Genomic DNA, 6,770 nt, shown 5'->3' on the forward strand with positions numbered 1-6,770 from the left:
GTGAATGGCCGTGCACTACAATTCTATGGCTTCTACTCCTCGGATCTGGGGTTGAAGATTGCCTCCCTCCTTCAGGCATCCTTTTTGTTTGTTTTTCTCTTTAATTCTGGTTTGCAAGACTTTCTATCTCTGAAAGGATAGAAATATTAGTCACTGAGCTTTAAGTATTCTTTGTGATGATAGCATTTGGGGTTCTGTCTATTTGTTGGGATTCAGCACATTTTGATATAAGACCACAGTCTTTGGGCATAAGACCTCAACATGTGGATATCAGGGGAAACAATTCAACCTAACAATCAGCATGCTTGGAGAAATTCATTCATAATGACACAAGCTTTTAATCCCTGCACTTTAATCCCAGAGCAAGCATTTGTGAGTTTGAAATTAAACTGGACTACATAATAGTTACAGTACAGCCAGGGATACATAGTGAGACACTGTTTTAGAAAACAGAACAGTGGTCTCTTTTTCTTGGCACCTACTAGGCGGTCGGCTGTGTCAAGATGAAGCTGAATATCTCCTTCCCTGCCACCAGCTGTCAGAAACTCATCGAAGTGGATGATGAGCGCAAGCTTCGTACATTCTGCGAGAAGCGCATGGCCACAGAAGTGGCTCCTGACGTTCTGGGTGAAGAGTGGAAGGGCTACGTGGTCCGAATCAGTGGTGGGAATGACAAACAAGGTTTTCCCATGAAGCAAGGCATGTTGACCCAAGGCAGAGTGTGCCTGCTGTTGAGTAAGGGGCACTCTTGTTATAGACCAAGGAGAACTGGAGAAAGGAAGCACAAATCTGTTTGAGGATGCATCGTGGGTGCCAGTCTCAGTGTTCTCAACCTGGTTATTGTAAAAAAAGGAGAGAAGGATATTCCTGGACTGACAGATACTACTGTGCCTCGTCGGTTGGGACTCAAAAGAGCTAGCAGAATCCGAAAGCTTTTTAATCTCTTTAAAGAAGATGCTCTCCTCCAATACGTGGCCAGAAAGCCATTAAACAAAGAAGGTAAGAAGCCCAGGACCAAAGCACCCAAGATTCAGCGACTTGTTACTCCACGTGTCCTGCAAAACAAACGCCGTCATATTGCCCTAAAGAAACAACAAACTGAGAAAAACAAGAAGGAGGCTGCAGAATATGCTAAACTTTTGGCCAAGAGAATGAAGGAAGCCAAAGAAAAGCGCCAGGAACAGATCGCCAAGAGCTGTAGGCTGTCCTCTCTGAGAGCTTCTACTTCTAAGTCTGAGTCCAGTCAAAAATAAGTCTTTAAGGGTAACAAATAAATGATCATACCTTTAAAAAAAACAAAAAACTAAAACAAAAAAACAAAACAAAACAAAAAAAACATCAGAACAGCAGCAACAACAAGACAGTAAAGAACAGACAGAAAACCAAAATGGATTCTTGAAGTAGTGAGACAGCTCTGGGCCCCCAGCACTGAGGACTTTGAAGCCATAGAATTGTAGTGCAAGATCATTGTCTACAACCTAATGAGTTTGTGAGTAGACCTGGCTAACAAGGCAGCCATTTGCAAAAACAAGCAAACACCAACAAATTAGAAAAGCAAAGAAAAAAAGACAGGAAAATGTAGACAAATTTCTAAACAGTCTTAATAAATAAGAAACACAGAGCCAAATACTGGGGTAATAACCAAAGAGATCAGAGAATTAGTGAAGAACCACTGACTACCCTTTAACTTACCATCAAGTTGTAATTTCCTACACCAGAGAGCTTCATCCTCCCTAACCTGCACTTTTATTACTTTCCTGTTCCGCCTTCTCATTGACTCTAAGACCAGCCACATGTCTTCCTAGTCACTGTCTGTCTATACAGACATCCAGGTCTCTATGGTTGGTACTGGGATTAAAGGCTTGTGTCACCAGGCTTGACTGTGTCCTTGACCACACAGAGACTCTGCCTGCCATGTCATCGGATTAAAGGCTTGGTCTACTAATGCCTGATTTCTGTTCCAGGCTCCCTATGACCTCTGATCTCCATGAAAACTTTATCTATTAACATACAAATAAAATCACTTTTCAGCACAATTAAAATATCACCATAGGAAAATATTCATTTTGTATATACATTTTAATTCCACCCTAAACTACAATCCTCCTCACATATCTATGGTACATCATGTAAAACAAGTCAAACATCTCCACTTTGTCCCTAGAGATAAGCCCAGGAAAGGCTGGCTTTTCTATGTTGTGCTTCAGATACCTTCTAGACTCTTCTCTCTGAGTGTCTCATTCTACTGCCAAGGCTTTACCTTGTTCACTACACCATTTGAATTCCAAACTCTCTGGATATCAGAAATTTTTAACCAGTTTGGAATGAGCTGTATGTCAGAAGTCATAGTAGGTGAATGACAATCTTTATAATTCCTTTCAGCGTGTTACTGTCCCCTTTCATTGCAGTGACTTACTATGCTTTCTTTGGATGTGTTCTCCTTCCATGGCATAATCCAGGATTGCATAAAGATGCAGAGCTAGGGGTTGAGAGAGAATTCCATGTATAATTCAATCAAAGGGGCAAGTATCTTTCCCGTTTGGTTAGCTTGTTTTTTTCTGCTCTAGTGAGGCTATTCACTGGTCTTCCTACACTACCAGGCTGTTCTGGGACTGGAGACCCTTCAGTCCACTTACTGAATGCTAGGATGAAAGTGTTGACTGCCACACCCACAAGCAGGAGGTGTGGCCCAATCTTATTATCAAATGATTGGCATCTCAGATTGAATCACTGAAGCCAGGCACTATAAAAGGAAGTCAACTTGAACAGAACCTCAGATGAAGAAGAGCCGTGACCTGGAGACACACCGGCTCCTAGTGCCAGCTGGAATCACTGGAGAAATTCACTGTAGAGACAAGTAACTGTAGAATAGGAACCTTTGACTTCTTTGTTGCTTGAGTATGTGTGATTTGTGAATATTTGTGGGGTTTGGGAGATGCTGCTTCACAATTTTGGGAGATCTCAAAGACATAGTGTGGTCGTTTCAACATTTCTGATTAAGGGTTTAACCATTAAAATTCTGAAGGATAGCAATATGCTTTTTTTTATAGACTTGACTTGTCTGTCCTGTGAGTTAAAGGTTGTTGGTCATTCAGTTTCAAAGTTTTTCTTATGAAAGTTTAGCTTTGTGGCTCTTTAGAATGAGAGACAAGGGTGAATCTTAATATTTGAGGTTCAGCAACTACAACTTCACCTTTTATAGGGAAGGAACAGACAGCCCTGTGCTACTGAACACCTTGCTGCTCTCTTCCCTCAGGTCAACCTATCCTCAACTCAGGTTGTTTATCTCTGATGAGTCATGGACTGTTACACTCCCATCTCTTTGTTCTGGTCTCTAGAATAAATTGTGTAGGACTCTGTTGAAGTATTTAGTGTCAAGAAATAATGGAACTGTGATTATTGGAATGTATCTGGGACCCATAAACTCATAGGGAGTGGCACTATGAATAGGTGTGGCCTTGTTGTAGAAGACTGAATGAAACATGCCTTTAATCTAGACCTTGATGTGGAGGGCACACCTTTAGTGTGGACCACACCATCTGGAGTAATTGAGTCACTATTGAGGTTGGATTTGAGGTCTTTTTCTCAAGCTTCAATCAATGTGTAAGAGTATATCTGTTGATGTACTGTGTATCAGTCCCAGCTCTAGCACCACCTCTGAGTTTCTGAGGCCATGCTCCCCAAAATGAGAGACTGAACCTCTGAACTGTAAGTGAGCCACCAAAATGAAATGTTTCCTTTATTAGAGTTGCTGTGGTTATGGTGTCTTTCACAGCAATAGTAAATCCTCAATAAGATAGAAACCATCTGTGATAAGACTCTTAGTTGTTGTTATTTAATTATGTCAAGTTTAATTTATACCTTTAACATATTCACAACATTCTTAAATAGATCATCAAGTCACAAGAGAGATACTTGACTGAGAAAGTTGAATTTTTTGAGGAGTCTCAACAGAATGGCTTCCCAGCACAACAACTCCTTTAAACCCCAGTCACCGGAAAGTGGCCTTGTATTAGACAACAGGAACTTCCTTCCAAGCCAGGACACTTCTCTACAGTGGGAAGAAGATATCTGTAACTTCTCAACTGCTCAGCTCAACTTTCCCACAAATGACAATGGTTACTGTGCAAAGCAGGAACTGCAAGCAATGTGGAAGTGGTTTACCTCCTGGTTGAAGCCAGAAAAGAGTAGCAAGGAGCAGATGATTTCTCAGCTGGTCTTGGCTGAGTTTCTCAAAACTGGGCACTACAAGGACAAGTCTGTCTTGAAAGAGAAGTGGGAATCAAATGGCAGAAACCTGGGGGAGATTCATGGAGGATCTGACTGATGAGTGCTTGAAGCCTCCCATCATGGTGAGTACCTTGGTTGAGAGATGGTTAAGTTATCAATCAAGACAGTCATTTATATTTGGCGAAAAGTAAGAAGATGTAGTTATTTTATATGTGAGTCTGTCCCACTCCAACAATTATTTACAATGGAGATTATTTACTACTGTAAATGTGATATAAATTTAATGGGATTATAAATTTAAGAAGCTCATGGCTCTTTTGACTGATACAATTATATTTAGATTCTTTACATGGTGATAGGGAGACTGGGAGATGATATTTGAGCAAAGCTTGTAAGGGTTTAGAATAGAGACCCTGGCTGGGATTGGAAGATGGCTCATTTAGGTAGGTGATTTTATATTGGAATTATGAGTATTTAGTTGGAATTGCAGCACACACTTAAAATTCTGGCTCTCAGACCTAGTCTGTTATTCCAGGACCTGGGCTGTGGAAACTGGGGATCTAATTGGCTTAATGGTTTTCTAAATTGTCTACTACATGCTATTAAGTTCCTATGTAAAAAACTCAATGTGCAGGAATGTAGAATATGATTTCTGATGCTGAAATGTGGCTATTAAATGAGCATTCAACACCAACACACCCCTAAGAAAAGTCCTGATGAATAATAAAGGGCTGCAATTCAAAGTTTTAGAACTGAAATTCTTAATTTGGATGAAACTACATTGAAACTTCTTTAAATGTCTAGGTTTGCATAATTCTCAGTTACTCTCAGAAATGGTCAAGGTGGTGACATTTTTCAATCATTCCATACATCCATTTCTAAATGTCATGGTTGAAATAACTTCTTATTGCCTTAAACTTTTAAATTTGGATATTAGTTGGCTTGTTTCGTTGCTTCTTTAGGTTTTTTCTTTCCCATTTGGGACTGACTTTTGTTCAACTGGCTTGAGTAGGATTCAGAGGAATTATATTTTCCCAGCACTTCAAGTACGGGATTAAAGCTGTCTACCACCACACCCCGATTTTTATTTCAGGTTTTTACTCTAAGCACAAGTTGTCATTTCAGTTTATTTTATCCCACATTTCACTCCTTTGATTTTGTTTTAAACTGATCATTTCATAATTGAAACTGAATTCCAAATAAAGTGCTGTCAGCTTCCTAACAGCAGAGACAGCATGTTTAGGTGGAGACAATATATGTGTTAGAAGGGTTTCAGTCAGATGTAAGTTGTATTAAGGACTTAATAATAGAAAACAACATCCCTTAGAAATAGAGCTATGATACTAGGGGCATCATCAACCAAAGGTTTTTATCTAGAGTTAGTAGTTAAATTTAGCAACCAAAAATATAGGTATTGGAAATACAACCGACTCCCACAGCAAAGTGAAGTGACAGTGGAAGAGATAGGGACCACTGACAGACTAATGGCCGTAAGTGGGGGATGGGAAATCCTCAGCTATCTGGGAATGAAAATGTCAGAGTCAGAAGGGTTCAAGATTTCAAAACTGGGACTTCCCTTCTGAAGCACAGGTGAGTGCCCTAGCTTGCCCCCGACCCCATCCCTGGGCACCAGCCACTCCGGGGAAGACCTGCCCAACTTGGGCCCAGGTTCTGAACCCCGGGCAGGTGCCCTTCTACCCCAACCGGGAAGGATCCCCTTCTCCAAGACCCCTGGCAGACCCTGCAGTCTCCACGCCCTGCCCCCACGCCCATCCGCCTGAGCCCCAAGCCTCTTCTTGAGACTTAGAGGCTGGCCCCCAGCTCCCATCTTGCCGTGGATTTCCCATCTGGAGGAGAGAGAGAGAGAGAGAGAGAGAGAGAGAGAGAGAGAGAGAGGAGAGCACCCATCCTCCCCCGGACTTCCCTTCTGAACAAGAGCTTCCATCCTGCCCCGGACTTCCAATTTGGACAAGAGAGCTCCCATCTGGACAAGAGAGAGAGACTTCCTGAATCTGTCAGCTCTGAACCAAGTGTGCGGATAAGGCCAGGAACGAACCACAAGGAGATGGGCAGACGTCAAGGCAGAAACACATACAACAAAATGAATAGTAATACACCATCACCAGGCCCTAGCCCTCCTCCAACACCTAGACCTGAACATCAGAAATTGGAAGAAGCAGAAGAAAATAGCCTTATGAATGTCATCATGAAGAAGCTAGAGGCTCGTGTAGAGGAAAAGACAAAAAAATGTGAAGAACGCTGTAAACAACTAGAGGAAAGGGCAAACAAATTAGAAGAAATCAATAAAGTCCTGGAAGAGAACAATAAAATACTGAAAGAAAATCAAGAAAAATCAATGAAACAAATGAAGGAAACAGTCCAAGACCTGAAAAAGGAAATAGAAAAAATGAAGAAGACACAAACAGAGGGAATGCTGGAAATAGAAAATCTGAGAAAACGATTGGGAACTTCAGATGCAAGTATAATCAACAGAATGCAAGAGATGGAAGAGAGGATCTCTAGTGTTGAAGATACAATAG

At 41.3% G+C, this 6,770-nt stretch overlaps 1 pseudogene; it reads left to right on the forward strand.

The window, feature by feature from the left end:
- The first annotated feature begins 487 nt into the window (after positions 1 to 487).
- On the forward strand, positions 488 to 1,266 carry LOC131902726 (small ribosomal subunit protein eS6-like; annotated as a pseudogene).
- Positions 1,267 to 6,770: the final 5,504 nt, after the last annotated feature.

The sequence above is a fragment of the Peromyscus eremicus genome, chromosome 1 (assembly GCF_949786415.1).
Source record: "Peromyscus eremicus chromosome 1, PerEre_H2_v1, whole genome shotgun sequence".
NCBI classification, from domain to species: domain Eukaryota; kingdom Metazoa; phylum Chordata; class Mammalia; order Rodentia; family Cricetidae; genus Peromyscus; species Peromyscus eremicus.